The sequence below is a fragment of the Zalophus californianus genome, chromosome 11 (genome assembly GCF_009762305.2).
Source record: "Zalophus californianus isolate mZalCal1 chromosome 11, mZalCal1.pri.v2, whole genome shotgun sequence".
Lineage (NCBI taxonomy): Eukaryota > Metazoa > Chordata > Mammalia > Carnivora > Otariidae > Zalophus > Zalophus californianus.
In genome coordinates this window covers 78,221,760-78,238,441 of record NC_045605.1, presented here as the reverse complement: position 1 = coordinate 78,238,441, position 16,682 = coordinate 78,221,760, and the positions used below count along the sequence as shown (strand labels likewise).

Below are 16,682 nucleotides of genomic sequence, written 5' to 3'. Positions count from 1 at the left end.
CTTTCTTTTCTCACAGCTGCAGCAAGAAGAGTGAGCTTAGACACTGCATGCCTGCATATGATATGTAGAAAGATTAAAAGAGACAGTTATTTAGGTGGTTAGTTTCACATCTATTTCAAAGTTGATAGCCACCGAGGTGGAAGAATAGTAGGTAGGGTGAGAAAAGCATCTTAAAAGGAGAGGGAGAAAATGGAGTGCCTAGTTCCTTCTCTGCTCTCTTCTAGCTCTATGAAATTAAGCAACTTGAACAGTCTCGAGGATTTAGTTTTCCTTACCTCTTTCTTCCATTTCAGAATGTGTTCTGCTTGACTTCTGGATTGTGCAAAGTGAACTCATGTATATAAAGGGGCTTGCTTACTGCCAAGAAGTGCAATTACACGTGTAAAATGCTAGGCACGGGAGTGGTTGATGAGAGTGGCAGTTTCTTCTCCTCCTTTGGTGAGATATTTTTATTGTTAAAAATAGCAAGTACTTACTGAGTATCAACCGTGTGATAGATGCTAAGTTCTTATATAGTTGTGAGAGTGGTGATGAAAGATGAGGAGGAGGAGGAAGGTCATTCTAAAGCAAGGCAGTCATACAGCAGGAGACTGAGAGTATACATGCTTTGGAGCAGAGGCTTTAAATCTGGGTCTTATTTCTTAACATTCCAGATGCCTTATTTTCTGTGACTATAAAATTATTTAAATCCTTATTATAATAGCCCTTCAGAGCTATGAAATGAATACATTCCCTGGCACTTTTGAGAATTCTTCATCTAAACAACAGAATCCTGTCTATCTACACTGAAGAAATGCAGATGGCCAAGCCTCGGGGTCACAAGCCCTGACACGGAATCTCTAAACATCATTCAAGAGTCTCTATACTAGAGAAGCTCTCCAAATGATCGTTAGTAGCCAGGCAGCACCTGCCCACTGAGCAGCAGTTGAGAACCACTTGTTAAGAGACTTTCTATTCAAAGTGTGGCCTGTGCACTGGCTGTATTGGCATCACTTGGGAACTTGTTAGAAATGTAGAATACAGGCCCTGCTCTTAATCAGAATCTGCATTTTTACAAGATCCCCGGGTGTTCTCAGGTATCTTGAAGTTTCAGAAGCATAGAGAAAGACACCTAGTTAAAAAAAAAAAAAAAAACTGTTTTGAGTAGGAAGAGATTATAAGTCAATGTGAAGTGCTAAATTTAAATAGGGTTTAATACATGGTTTTAGAAGGTTCTTAATGTACAAAAATGTTTCTATGAAATAGCAACTCATTCATAATTTCCTGATACAAGTTTTAGGTTATTAATATGCACCATGATATGTTAAGAAATCTATTTTTTTAGAGAAAACGGCAAATGATAATGGAAATGGCAGTTTCTCTTGCCTGGGGCTATAAACATTTTTGGAACACAGGCCTCAGTGAATGATGGACAACATCGCTCCATCTAGTGTTGCTTTCCACAACCTTCAGACATAAGGACCCATTACTGTTTTGAGTGTCAAGTACAGTAGGTTCAATCAATTCCAACAATGTTAATATTTTTATTTCTGCGCCAAGTACAAAAGGTTCCTCTGCATTAATGATTCACTAGGTCTCACTAAGCTTCCCTGAGGCTGACATGAAACCTAGGATTTTCACTCTATCAAGGTGAATAAACCATTCACAGAAGTGTGAGGAGGGGGAAAAAAAAAAAACAAACCATAAGTGGCAAAAGGTGAAGTATTTCAGTTGATGGTGGAAATTACATCTAAAAGAGGTAGAAAAATTTTCAAACTTCAGTTAGGCTTAGTACAAGAATGATGAAAGACTGAATTTAGTAACTTGAATTCCCAGCATAAGCTCTAGTTGAGAGCAGCAAGTATTAGCTCTCATGTCATGACCGTCTGGTTTCAAATCCCAACTCCACGACTGACTGTGTAACTTCTACCTCTCTGTCCCTTCACTCGTTCATGTAAAAACTATGGATGATATTATGATGATATTAAAGGGGACTTTAATAAGGTTTTGCTCACATGTTGGTTGTTGTCTTTACTAGTGTTCATCAAAATATTTCCTAAGGGCCTGTGCAGAACCAGTGTTACGTGATGAAGGTTTTTCAGGAACCAAAGAACCCCAGATCATGACTCATCCAGTTCTGTGAACCAGAGGTCATTATATTAAACAAAACAAACCATGAAAACAAACAAACAAACAAACAAGCTAGTTGCTTAGATTGAGGGGGATAATGCATGTAAAGCTCTTAACATGGTCATACGCAGACTGGCCCCCGCTGGTCCTATATACAGAGTAAACACTGGGAAAGTGTTAGCTGACATCACCATCATCGTCATTATAGGTCCACCCCAGCGCTAGCAAATGTCCTGCTTAATATTTTTTGTACAAATAAGTAAAATGCTTGGTCCCTAGTATATATTATGTTACTATTATACAATATTATGTGGTTTTGAGAGGTCTTTCCCACCTAAGACTAAGACTTGCAACAAGGCTTGGAAATCGTTTTTGATCTTATTTCTGCCCTGCAGCACAGTGCTCAGGACCCAATAGGCATGTATAAATTATGCTTTAAGATGAAACAGATGAGTATTTTACCATCATATATAAATTGTATTCACATGGACAAATGGAATTCTTTCCAGAGTTTTAGTTCTGTTTCAAAATTAATTGGGGGCATAGTATCTGCCATCATATAATACACTTAAGTAATTATTGTTAATGATAACCTGCACACTTGCCCCATCCAATCCCTACTGTATTAGTTTCCTGAGGCCACTGTAAGTAACTGCCACAAACTAGGTGGCGTAAACCAAGAGAAATTCATTGTCTAACAACTCTGGAAGCCAAAAGTCACACGTCAACAGGCCAACAGGATATGGAAGCAACCCAAAAGTCCATCCATAGATAGATGAATGGATAAAGGAAATGTGGTGTATCTACAATAGACTCTTATTCAGCCATAAAAAAGAATGAAATCTTGCCATTTGTAACAACACGGATGGGGTGCCTGGGTGGCTCAGTTGTTAAGCATCTGCTTTCGGCTCGGGTCATGATCCCAGGGTCCTGGGATCGAGCCCCGCATCGGGCTCCCTGTTCCGTGGGAAGCCTGCTTCTCCCTCTCCCATTCCCCCTGCTTGTGTTCCCTCTCTCGCTGTGTCTCCTTCTCTGTCAAATAAAGAAATAAAATCTTTAAAGAAAAAAAAAAGTGGATGAACCTAGAGGGTATTAAGCTAAGTGCAATAAGTCAGATAGAGAAAGACAAATACCATATGATTTCACTCATATGTGGAATTTAAGAAACAAAACAAACAAACAAGAGACAAAAACAAACAAACAAACAAACAAAAAAACCAGACTCTTAAATACAGGGAACAAACTAGTAGTTGCCAGAAGGAAGGTGGCGGGGGGTGGGGAGTGGGGGGTGTGAAATAGATTAAGGGGATTAAGAGTATACTTGATTGAGCACTGAGAAATGCTATAAAATTGTTGAATTATTGTACTGTATGCCTGAAAGTAATAGGACACCATAATTATACTTGAATTTAAAAATAAAATAAAAAATGAAAGATTCCATCTCCCTCCCCCACCAAAAAAAGTCAACAGGCCAAAATGACAGTGTCTAGAGTTGAGCTCCTTCCAGAGGCCCTAGGAGAGAGTGTGTTCCTTGCCTCTTGCAATCCCTCATGGCTACTGGCATTCGCTGGCTGATGGCTGCATCTTTCCCATCTTCAAGGCCAGCAGATTCAACTTTTTCCTCACCCAGGCCCCTCTCTCTGGGTATGTCAAATAAGGACACTTGTGCATACATTTAGGTTCCTCCAGAATAAATCAGGACAATCTCACCATCTTAAGATCCTTACCTTAATTACATATGCAAAGACTCTTTCTTTATAAGGTAACAAGTACAATTTTTCAGGGATTAGGACCTACTATCATTGGGCCATGCTTCAGCCTACTACATGCATTTTCCACGTAAAAGCTGATTAAAGACTATATCATATCCTTGGTTTGTGAACAGCCATATATAATAATTAACATTTTTAGGAAGAACAGGGAGGGGCACAATGGTAGCTCTTCTCATTACTATTATCTCGTCTGACCCTCTTAACAACTGTGGGGTGAACACAGTGTTTCTACTTAAATGATGAGAACATTTAAGTATCACGTTTAGTGTCTAAGATGTGATTTGAAGCTGGTGTATTTTTTCTGTCTCTATTTTAACTCTGCCAACTTTCTTATTACCCATGACACCTACATTTGTGCTTCTAAGCACTCATGTTTTCTATAGGTCTGAGGGGGGAAAATAATTTGTAATTGCCAAAGTAATTATCTCAAAATATTTCTAAGAGTTGTGAATTTGCACTCACTAGAAATAAACTCTAAGATAATGTTTTTTATTCAACTTTTGTTAAAGTTAATATTTTACCACCCTAAATATAGGTTAAATGAGGAAACCTTTTAAAAATAATCTTGTTAGATCCCCTGATAACTATGCATGTTGCATTTCTTTAGTACTAGTACTAGTACTAGTACTCAGCCTAGTTTGACATTAACTTTTTAAAAACACTCCTAGAGTATTCTGAGAAGCTCTAAGCAAAGCCAAAGACAATTTACAGTCACATAGGTATTTGAAATATTAATAGCCACTATCTTGGAATTTATCTTGACTTTAATAGTTAAACAATATTAACTCACAGCTATGTGTTGTTTCTATAGACTAAGAACTTTATAAACTTTGAATCCTGAAGCTGGAATTTAAGGAACCACAGGAATCACTTCATACAAACTCCTTATTTTACAAATAACCCTCATGAAAGTCATGACTTCTCCAAGGCAACACAGTGAATAAGTTTGAGATGCTGGTGGAAACTTCACTCAGTAACAAGCCCAAGAGAAGGATTTTTCTTATGCTTCCTTCCTCCCACCTCCCCTCCCTTCCTCTCTTTCTTCTTTCCTTGGTGGTTTCTATCTTTCATACTTTTGTTCTCTCTTTCAGTGCAGCATGTCGGTAATCAAAGTACAATACCTTGCCTTCCAGCCCCATGTGTAAAAGACTTGGGATAGCAAGTTAGTGATTTCTAATCAATATGAGGTTTTCTGATTCTCTACGATTTTCAAAGTCCATTACAAGTTTGATATCAGGAATATGTCTCATAATCTCAGAGACTTTCATTCCTATGAATTATGGACAGTGGTCCATCCCATATAATTTATATAAATATAAGCTACCTAAGCAATATTTATTATTCACTCAACAAATATCTATCAAGTTCTTATTATGTTTCAGCAAAGATACAGAGGATATCATGCTAAAAAAGATAATGTTCCTGTTCTCATTATCTTTAAAAAAAACAAATGTGCATATAGTTAATACTGTACCGTGCACTTAAAATTTGTTAAAAAGATAGATTACATGATGTGTATGTGTGTATGTGTTTTAACAGACTTTATTTTTCAGAGCAGTTTTAATTTCACAGCAAAACTAGAGGAAGGCACTGAGATTTCCTAATATACTACCTGATTCCACTTATGCATAGCCTCTCCCTACCAGAATGATACTTTTGTTATAGCCGATGAACCTACATTGATATATCATTATCACTCAAAGTTCATAATTTACATTAGGGTTCACTCTCAGTGTTGTAAATTTTATGGGTGGAAAAATGTATAATGAAATGTATCCATCCTAACAGTATCATGCAGAGTACTTTCATGCTTAATGATCTTCTGTGCTCTACTATTCATCTCTGTCCTTCTAACTCCTGGCAACCGCTGATCTTTTCACTGTATCCATAATTTTGCCTTTTCCAGAATGCCATATAGTTGGAATTATATAGCATGCAGACTTTTCAGACTGGCTTTTTTCGCTTAGTAATATGTGCTTAGTTTTCCTTTGTGTCTTTTCACAGGCTGATAGTTCATTTAGTGCTGAGTCATATTCCACTGTCTGGATTCTATCACAGTTTATTTATCTATCAGTCTATCAAAGGAAGGTTGCTTCCAGGTTTTGGTGTTTTGAATAGAGCTACTATAAACATCCATGTACAAGTTTTTATGTTGATGTAAGTTTTCAATTCTTTTGATAAATATCAAGGAGTGTGATTGCTGGATCATAGGTAAGAGTATGTTTAATTTTAAAAGAAGATAGTGGGAAGGGAAAAATGAAGGGGGGGAAATCGGAGGGGGAGACGAACCATGAGAGACTATGGACTATGAGAAACAAACTGAGGGTTCTAGAGGGGAGGGGGGTGGGGAGATGGGTTAGCCTGGTGATGGGTATTAAAGAGGGCACGTTCTGCGTGGAGCACTGGGTGTTATGCACAAACAATGAATCATGGAACACTACATCAAAAACTAATGTGTAATGAATGGAGACTAACATAATAAAATTAAATTAAAAAAAAACTGTATGTTCAATTTTGTGAGAATCTGCCAAACTGTCTTCCAAAATGGCTACCATTTTGCATTCCCGGTACATCATGTGTTTTTACAAAAAAAAAAGAAAAAAGCAGAGAATGAAAATGAACAAGTAAATCAACGAATTACATAATATAATTTTAAGAAATGTTAGTTGCTATAAAGAAAAAAAGCAAGATGAGGGATCAGAGATTTTTCTATTACTCATGGATTTTAGAACAAGGCTCTAAATTGTCTTAAATTGTAGCTTTAAACTTTTGATTTTGATGTGGTACAAAGAAGTTTGCTATTTTTCCGTTAAAAGAATGATCTATTTTGGACACACTATTACTTTCTAAAATGAAACTATATAATGATGAGCTCAGAAAATAATCATTTACCATGCCACTTTTGCCTCAGGGAATAATCCCTTATAAAATTAATATTTATGTATTCAAATTATTAAGAGACTAAAGAACCTGATCCCACTGTATTTAGAGTTAAAAAATTCAAGTGAGCTTTTCTGATTTTTAAAAGTTCTCAGAGGCATAGCTATCCCATGTAGTAATTCTGAAGATAATACTAACACAAAACCTACAAACTCGTGTCATATGCACTTGCATTATGGATTCACTGGGATAGTGTGTGTATATTTATAATTTTAAGTCACTGTTATTTAGATTTGTTTCTTCTCCAGGTCAATCATTCCATCTTCCCAAACTCGTTTAAATGGATTCCCTTCACAAATTTCCTTTTCTCACACCGCTAACTAATTGTAGCTTCTTCGCCCTCCCACATACCAGTCTATGTTCTTGAGTAAACACTACTTAACATGTCAAGTTGTCATGGAAGGGGTACACCCCATTTCAAGTTTGGATATAAAGGCTGGGTAGGCACATAGGTTCCAGGAATGATGTTGGATCCATGATGCACAAAGGAGGTGATAATGGAGAGAAGGAGGGGCAGAGAAGAAAATACAACATAATAATGTATTTCTGACTATTAAAAACAAAGCAGTTCTGGGGCGCCTGGGTGGCTCAGTTGGTTAAGCGACTGCCTTTGGCTCAGGTCATGATCCTGGCGTCCCGGGATCGAGTCCCACATCGGGCTCCCTGCTCAGCGGGGAGTTTGCTTCTCCCTCTGACCCTCCCCCCTCTCATGCTCTCTCTCTCTCTCATTTTCTCTTTCTCTCTCAAATAAATAAATAAAAATGTTTAAAAAACAAAACAAACAAACAAAAAACCACAAAGCAGTTTTACCATTTCCTTCCAGGTGCAGAGACAGAGATGATCACTTACCTGGTGTTATAGGACTAAAGTTTCCCTAGTGCCATTGTTATTGAAAATTTGAATGTAGCAAGTAAATGTCAAATGAGGAGCGAAGATACTTAATATGTTTGGAATGAGGGTGGAATTATTTGCAAGGGAGCATTGCTAACAAAAATATGGTGACGCAAATACATTGTGCATGACTTGGGACGTGAAATGATTAAAATTACAGGCTCTGATCTGAGGGACAGTAAGGAAATGAGTGAGGGTGACAGGGAGTGATAGATGTATTCAGTGGCTTTCTGGATACATTTTATAAATCTAATATCTACTCACTCTTTTGCAATGAACTTTTCTGTCCTGTGGGAAATCCATCTGTTTCAATAGGGCTAATCCCATCTAACAAAAGGGCAGAAATGTGACTCATTCACAGCCAAATAAAGCACCCCTTCCCCTGGCCATGGTGAGTGTCTCAGGCATGTGAATAAGTCAGAATCTTCTCTGGGATTTTTTTGCTTGTACAATCTGAAAGGACTGTCTCATTTGGCTATTGTTTCTAAACAGGTAGGATGTTAATCAGATGGTTCTTCGTCTTCTTGTCTGCCATATGGAGAGAGACATTTTGAGAGATGGAATGAGACTGTCTAAAAATTAGAGAAGTAGAGTAATGTCTTACCTTAGTGTTTTTATTTAAGAGAAACATGGAGTTTTTCTTTGTTTAGAACCATACCATAAGCAAATATTTATTTTTATATAGCACTGTTTACTAATGAACTAATTTTACCTCAGAACCCAGTGACAGCAATTATAATGACAATGATAGTTCCCATTTGTTAAGAGCTAAATACGTGCTAAGTGGCTTACATGCATTGTTTTTCCATTTATTAAATTAATATTCTGAGGTACATAAAAAACATAATGTTTATAAAATACATGAAATTAAGAAAGCAAACTCTTCTCCTATACTTGAAGCATGGCAGAGAACACTAGCTATTCCCCTAACAGAAAACAGAAACAGTGACCTGGTTGCCTCCAAGGGCAAAAGTCACACAATTTCAACGGAGAATCATTTCTAAAATTGTATGCAATTTTAGATGTAAGCATATAGCCAACGATTCTGATGCAATAAATTAGAACTTGGCAGAATTAATTGACTGCAACAGTAAATAAAGTAAAATTTAAGGTAGATTGTAATCTCCCATAGAGCAGCAGCTCTGGCTTACTTCTGAAATGCTGAGTATGAATTATGTGTCCTTGCAAAGTAGAAAGACCACTGATGTAGATGTATCTGACAGGGGAGATTTTCAGATTTATTTTTCTGTGTATTATGCTTTGGCTCTATCAGACTGGCTGCCCCAATGCCTTCTTGTAACACATACCTACAGTTTTAATCTGGATGCTAAAAACACATACATGCTTTGCAAGTAAGCTGGTCTGAAATTGGATTCAGCTACAATCATCAAAATTAACTGCTTTCCTTACACCAATAAATATCTAATAATCTTTCTTTTTTAAAATATCTATTTATTTATTTTTGAGAGAGTGATCGTGCATGTGCAGGGGGAGGGGCAGAGGGAGAGGATCTCAAGCAGAATCCATGTTGAGACCACAGCCCAACATGGGGCTCCATCTCATGACCCTGAGATCATGAGATGAGCTGAAATCAAGAGTCTGACGCTTAACAGAGTTACCCAGGCACCCCTAATCTTTCACCTACAAGGGAATGTTTGCAATATCAAGCTTTTTTTTATGTTTGCTTTCTTGGTTGTGAATAGCCATAAATTCGAATCCTTTTTTTTTTTCTTTCAGTCACCTCTTCAATAAAGCATTCCATGTCCACCGCACCTGCCCTCATCTGCCCTCTTACATTATTTTATTGTAAAATTCTTTTTTTGAAGATTTTATTTATTTATTTGAAAGAGAGAGAGAGAACAAGTGGGGAGGAGGGACAGAGGGAGAAGTGGGCTCCCTGTTCATTGGGGCTCGATCCCAGGACCCTAGAATCATGACCTGAGCCAAAGGCAGCCAGCCACTTAACCAACTGAGTCACCCAGGCGCCCCTTATTGTAAAATTCTTATTTTAATCTGTTTATTATGATTATTTGTGTGATTTTTGTAATTATTAATGTGTCATATATTATGTGGAAAAATGTTATTATTAAATTCTGTTTTTCTTTATAAAGATCTTATTTATTTATTTTGAGAGAGAGAAAGAAAGAGAAAGCATGAGCTGGGGAGAGGGGCGTTAAGCGTCTGCCTTCAGCTCAGGTCATGATCCCGGGGTCCTGGGATCGAGTCCCGCATCGGGCTCCCTGCTCTGCGGGAAGCCTGCTTCTCCCTCTCCCACTACCCCTGCTTGTGTTCCCTCTCTCACTGGGTCTCTCTCTCTCTCTATTGAAAAATAAATAAAATCTTTAAAAAAAAATTACAGACTATGTTTTAATACCAATCTAAATCAAGTATTACCAACTATATATATTCCTTTGAAGTCCCATTATCAAACTCACACATTTCATTGAGGAGGTTCAACTAATCAAAGATGCTTGTCACAGTGTCTAATTTGTCTAATATTTCAATACCTACATACTATCCTACTCATTCCTTGAGCCTTTTTTATATCTAGGACCATTATAGATAAACTTATTTTATCCTGGGGGTAAAATGAATAATTTTAAAGAAAATTGTAAAGAGTGGAGAGAGGGTGTTTAGAAAGTACAAAGTCAAAGAGACTTTAAGCTTTGGAGTCTGTGAGATTGGTTGTATCACATGATGATGAAGTTATATATATGGAAGTAAGAAAAAGGAGGCTGAGTTTTTTTTGTTTCTTTGTTTTATTTTTGGTGCAAATTTTTATATTTGTTCTAACCATATAATAATAACCAAATGTAAAATAAGTAATTGAATGAACGAAAATGGATTGTACAAGATACCAAAACCAGATAATCAAAAAATTGCCAACAAACAAAAATCCAAGACCAGATGCTTCATAGATGAATTCTACCAAATATTTAAAAAAAAAGAGTTAATACCTATTCTTCTTAAGCTAGTCCAAAAAAACAGAAGAGGAAGGAAAACTTCCATATTCATTCTACAAGGCCAACATTATTCTGATACCAAACTCAGACAAAGACACTACAAAAAAACAAAGCTACAAGCCAGTATCTCTGATGAACACAGATGCAAAAATCCTCAACAAAATATTAGCAAACAGGGACACTTGGGTGGCTCAGTTGGTTAAAGCATCTGCCTCCGGTTCAGGTCATGATCCCAGGGTCCTGGGATCGAGCCCCGCATTGGGCTCCTTGTTCAGTGGGGAGCTTGCTTCTCCCTCTGCCTGCTGCTCCCCCTGCTTGTGTTCCCTCACTCTGACAAATAAATAAATAAAATCTTTAAAAAAATATTAGCAAACACAATTCAAAATACATTAAAAAGATCATTCACCACACCACATTCCACAATATATTCCTGGAATACATTCCAGGAATGCAAAAGTTGTTCAATACTCATGAATCAGTCAATGTGATATGTCACATTAACAAGAGGAAGGATAAAAACTATATGATCATCTCAATAGATAGAGAAAAAGCATTTGACAAAGTACAATATCCATTCATGATAAAAATCCTCAACAAAGCAGGCTTATCAGGAAAATAACTCAACATAATAAAGGCCATAATGAAAAACCCACATCTAATATTATACTCAAAAGTGAAAAACTGAGAGCTCTTCCTCTGAGATCAGGAATAAGACAATGATGTCCACTCTCACCACTTTTATTCAACATAGTACCTGAAGTCCTAGCTGCAACCATCAGACAAGAAAAAGAAATAAAAAGACAGCCACACTGGTAAGGAAAAAGCTAAACTCTCACTATTTGCAGAATAACATGATACTATATGTAGAAAACCCTAAAGACTCCATTAAAAAATTCCTAGGACTGTTAGGTGAATTCAGTAAGGTCACAGGATATAAAATCAAAGTACAGAAGTGTGTTGTGTTTCCATACACCAATAATGAAGCAGAAGAAAGAAATTATAAAAACAATCCCGTTTACAATTGCACCAAAAAGAATAAAATATCTAGGATTAATTTAACCAAGGAGGTGAAAGACCTAAAGTCAGTAAACTATAAGTCATTGATGAAAGAAACTGAAAATGATACAAATGAATGGAAAGACTTACATGCTCATGGATTGCAAAAATTAGTCTGTTAAAATGCCCATTATACCCAAAGAAATCTACAGATTTAATGCAATCCCTATCAAAATACTTTTTTCACAAAACTAGAACGAATAACCTAAAATATGTATGGAACCACAAAAAAACTTGTATAGTCAAAACAATCTTGAGAGAGAAGAACAAAGCTGGAAGTATTACAGTCCCAGATTTCAAGATAATACTACAAAGCTATACTAAACAAAACAGTATGGTACCAGCACAAAAAGAGACACATAAATCAATGGAACAGAATAAAGGGCCCAGAAATAAACCCATGTCTGCACGGTTAATTAAACTACAGCAATGGAGTCAAGAATATATAATGGGGAAAAGACAGTCTTTTCAATAAACAGTGTTGGGAAAACTGGACAGCTACATGCAAAAGAATAAAACTGGACCACTTTCTTACACCATACACAAAAATAAATTAAAAAAATAGAAAAAACATAGGCAGTAATCTCTTAGACATCACCCCTAGTAACATGTTTATGGGTATGTCTCCTCCGGCAAGGAAACAAAACCAAAAATAAACTACTGGGACCACATCAAAATAAAAAGCTTTTATACAACAAAGGAAACTATCAAGAAAACAAAAAGGAAACCTACTGAATGGGAGAAGATTTTTGCAAATGCTATATCTAATGAGGGATTAATATGCAAAATACACAAAAAACTTATACAACTCAACACCAAAAAAATAAACCATTTGATTAAAAACAATTGGCAGAGAACCTGAATACACATGGATACATAAAAAGATGCTCAACATCACTAATCATCAGAAAAATGCAAATCAAAACTACAATGAGATACCACCTCATACCTGTCAGAATGGCTGGTATCAAAAAGAAAAGAAATAACAAGTGTTGGTGAGGATGTGGAGAAAAGGGAAACTACAGGCACTTTTGGTGGGAATGTAAATTGCTATAACCACTGAAGAAAACAGTATGGAAGTTCCAAAACTAGAACTACCATATGACCCAATAATTACACTATGAAGTATTTACCCAAAGAAAATGAAAACACTAATTTGAAAAGATATATGCATTCCTATGTTTATTACAGCATTATGTGCAACAGCCAAGATATGGAAGCACCAAAAGATGAATGGATAAAGACGTCAGATACATATACAATAGAATATTACTCAGCCATGAAAAAGAAGGAGACCTGACCGTTTGTGACAACATGGATGGACCTAGAGCATATTATGCTAAGTGAAATAAGTCAGAGAAATCAAATACCATATGATTTTCCATTTATGGAGAATCTAAAAACAAACAAATGAACAAACAAACAAAATCAAACAAACACTTAAATACAGAGAACAAACTGGTGGTTGCCAGAGGGGAGGTGGGTGGGGGAAAAGATGAAGTAGATGGAAGGGAGTAAGAGGTACAAACTTACAGTTATAAAATAAATTAAGTCATGGAGATGAAAAGTACAGCATAGGGAATGTAGTCAATGATATCGTAATAACATTGTGTGGTGACAGATGATGACCAGTTTCACAGTGAGCACTGAGTAATGTACGGAATTGTAGAATCACTGCATCACACACCTGAAACTAATGTAACTTTGCATGTCAATTATACTTCTATAATGAAAATAAATAATTTAAGGTAGCCATACTAGCCTTCCTACAAATTAAAACAAAAAACAAAAAACAGAGACAGATTAGGAAATTACTAGAAAACTGGTGATATATCTACTACAAGATCAAGTTTTACATTGTAAGAAATCTAACGTTGTGCAAAATCATACACTAAAAACACAGGATGCATGGGAAGACCACTTACCATGAAACTTTGTAATCAGAGCATCAAGAACGTAATAATGATACCAATAAAAACATAGCCATAATATGATATTTTCCATTTTTTATCCCAAATACTATACTCAATCACTTGCAGCCTTACAGTGAAGATTTAGTATTTCCTCCTCTGAGATGAAGATCCTAAAGGGAATTGCTTCTAATAAAGTACATTATCATCAAAATTAAAACCTAAGGCATACTTTTCACTAATCTCTTCTTTTAATGCAGGGAAAAGTCTTAACAGACTCCTCTATACTCACAGCTTAGCCAGATATCTTGGTGCATTGAAAAGCATTTTTTTTAAATGTTTTGAAGGTACCTAACTGCCACTACCAGCACTGAAGGGAGGTTCTTGTGTATATTTTCTTATTCCCATGGATTCATAAAGAGTTCTCTAAAATGTAATAAGGCTTTCCCCCGATTGCATCAAACCTTAACATGTTAGGAAAAAATTACATATAAACCAAAACAATTTTAAAACCTTTACTGGCATCATTCCATCATTTATTAATTCCTACTGTGATGATTCTGTACCAGGAAATACACTGGGGGAAGAGACTTGACTTGAATGTTCCATGGAAGAGAATATAAGCAGAAAAGCAGAGGGCAATAACTTGAAACTTTCTGCCCAACACTGCATTTGCTTTTTTAAAAAGTCTGAGTATTTTTTTCCCTCCAAGGGTTATCTTAAATTGTAAAAACTAAATCCTTAGGTGCCAATTTTAAAGGTGCCTTTTAATAGTTGCCTTCACATAATGGAAAAAAATGCTGATTCTTCAGTAATTCTTTAATAATTTTTCAAAAGTCCCTTATTCTACTGAAACTGCCTTAATACCTTCACTCAGAAGTTCTCAAGGGACTTCAAGATATTCTTCCAGAAATATCTTTATACCTGTTTTCTCTCTCACCTCCTTATATTTTGTTTAACTGATCTACCTGTTTGGTTTTTCTCTTGCTCTTCAATTAAGAATCTTCCAGGCAGTGTCCATATAATTTTACTGTACAGAGTATGTGTCATTATTTTGTTTAGTCTCTAAACATAATTATCATTTGTCAAAATAATAAACCTGAAATTTCAGGTGATTAATAGAAAGGAGTCAAATTTAAAAAAAATTCAATTGATATATGTTCACCATTAGTTTTTTTTTTTTTTTAAGATTTTATATTATTTATTTGACAGAGGGATAGAGAGCTACACAAGTAGGCAGAGAGGCAGGCAGAGGGAGAGGGAGAAGCAGGCTCCCCACTGAGCAGGGAGCCTGACGTGGGGCTCCAACCCAGGACCCTGGGATCATGACCTGAGCCGAAGACAGCTGCTTAACCAACTGAGTCACCCGGGCGCCCCCACCATTAGGTTTTGCTGAAGTCAAAAACTGTCTGTAGTTATGAGTTTTCATCTTGCAGATTTTCAATACAATGAGAGTGAGTAGTAAATTTCATTACAAAGCTTACTTACAGTCAGCAGATATTACTTCTGTAAGGTTGTATTTGTTTTAGAATTACTCTAGCCTAATACGCTCTGGTTTCTCTTCAGATCACATAAATCTTTCGCCTTTTACTCTAGCCTATACACTTAGAAAATGAATATTACCCTATAAAAGTATCCCCCAGAAACAAAATATTTTGTTAGTCTTTATATGTATTTGTTATGAATAATTTATAGTTTGATTTTGAAAGTGCTTCCTTCTTAAAGTCTGGATTTAGAAAAAAATTATTTAAGATTCAAAGTTAACTGATGATGCTTAGCGGTATAAATTAACCTAGAATCCTTTCATTATTATACAACTGTGCTCATGTTGTTTGGTATGTGAGTTTGTGCATGTACCGGCAAATGTTCTTTATTTCCTATTTTAATACTGACTTTAATGTTTGAAATATTCGCCTTGTCTGAAATGATCCCTGGAAGTGTTTGACTAGAGTAATCTGACCCTCTCACGGAGCTCCAGTGAACAAGATATTATTATCCAGGACACCCAGTATTCTAGTAGCTCTGGTCTGCTGATATTTTCCACTATAAACAGGAAATCAAGAAGATTCAGGCCTCAGGGAAACTATCATCAAGTCCGCCCATCTTAAATTCTTAAGTTTCTTAAGAACACTCAGAATAGTTAGTTGATTTTGGCTCAGCTCACGATGATCAGTCATGAGATTAAGCCCCTTGTTGGGCTCCTGGGCATGGAGCCTGCTTAAAATTCTCTCTCCTCTACCCATCCCCCCGGCCACATTCTCCCACTCTAAAAAGAAAAACCAACCAAACAAACAAAAACCACCACTCAGAAGAAAAACACATTAGACAGAAATTAAAATACAAGAGAATCATCAGAAAGCCATTTTAAATCTGTCTTGCTTTCCTTTCTCCTATGCATTCTTTGCACATGCACATCTGATAAACCATTTTAATGTCATAATCAGAGTCCTGATGATGAATGCTTAATACCAAAACATTCATAAAGCCTATTTTTTAAACTTGATATCAAGGTGGAAACCATTTAGGAATAATGTGAATAATGAGGCTCATCTATTGTTTAAGTGTCTCAAAAAATAAAAGGAAGGTATGGACAAACAAAAGAATGAGAGAAGGAAAAAGAGACAAGGAAGGTCTAAAGTGATTGATTTGGGATTCAAAATAAATCATAATTAGTGAGACTGATCAAGGAAAATGTATCATTAATTAGTCCTGGTTTAAGAGTCCTAATCAACTAACTGCATTCAAGAAAAAAGGTAGAAATAGAAATGTGATGGAGGAATTGTAGAAAATAAAGTAGTCATATAACAAGAGAAAGAAAATACGTATTTTATAGGGTTCTCAGAATTTAAAGGCTATAATGAAAGCTGTTCTAGCTTATTTCTGTTCAACTCTACATTAAGATGATCCTAAATAAATTTTTCATTCTAGATTGGCTCTTCCTAGCATGAAGTCAATTTCTACCTAGCCTTCTTCTTCAGCTCCTGTAATGTCATTGGGTGGACAGATGAATTTATGAAATGAAAAATAATTTTTTAATATTA

General features: G+C 36.0%; 1 protein-coding gene across 5 annotated transcripts in view; it reads right to left on the bottom strand.

Annotated features, from left to right (window-relative positions):
• LUZP2 (leucine zipper protein 2) overlaps positions 1-16,682 on the bottom strand; it is a 474,590-nt gene that overhangs the window by 221,385 nt on the left and 236,523 nt on the right. The gene's annotated exons all lie outside the window — the stretch shown is intronic.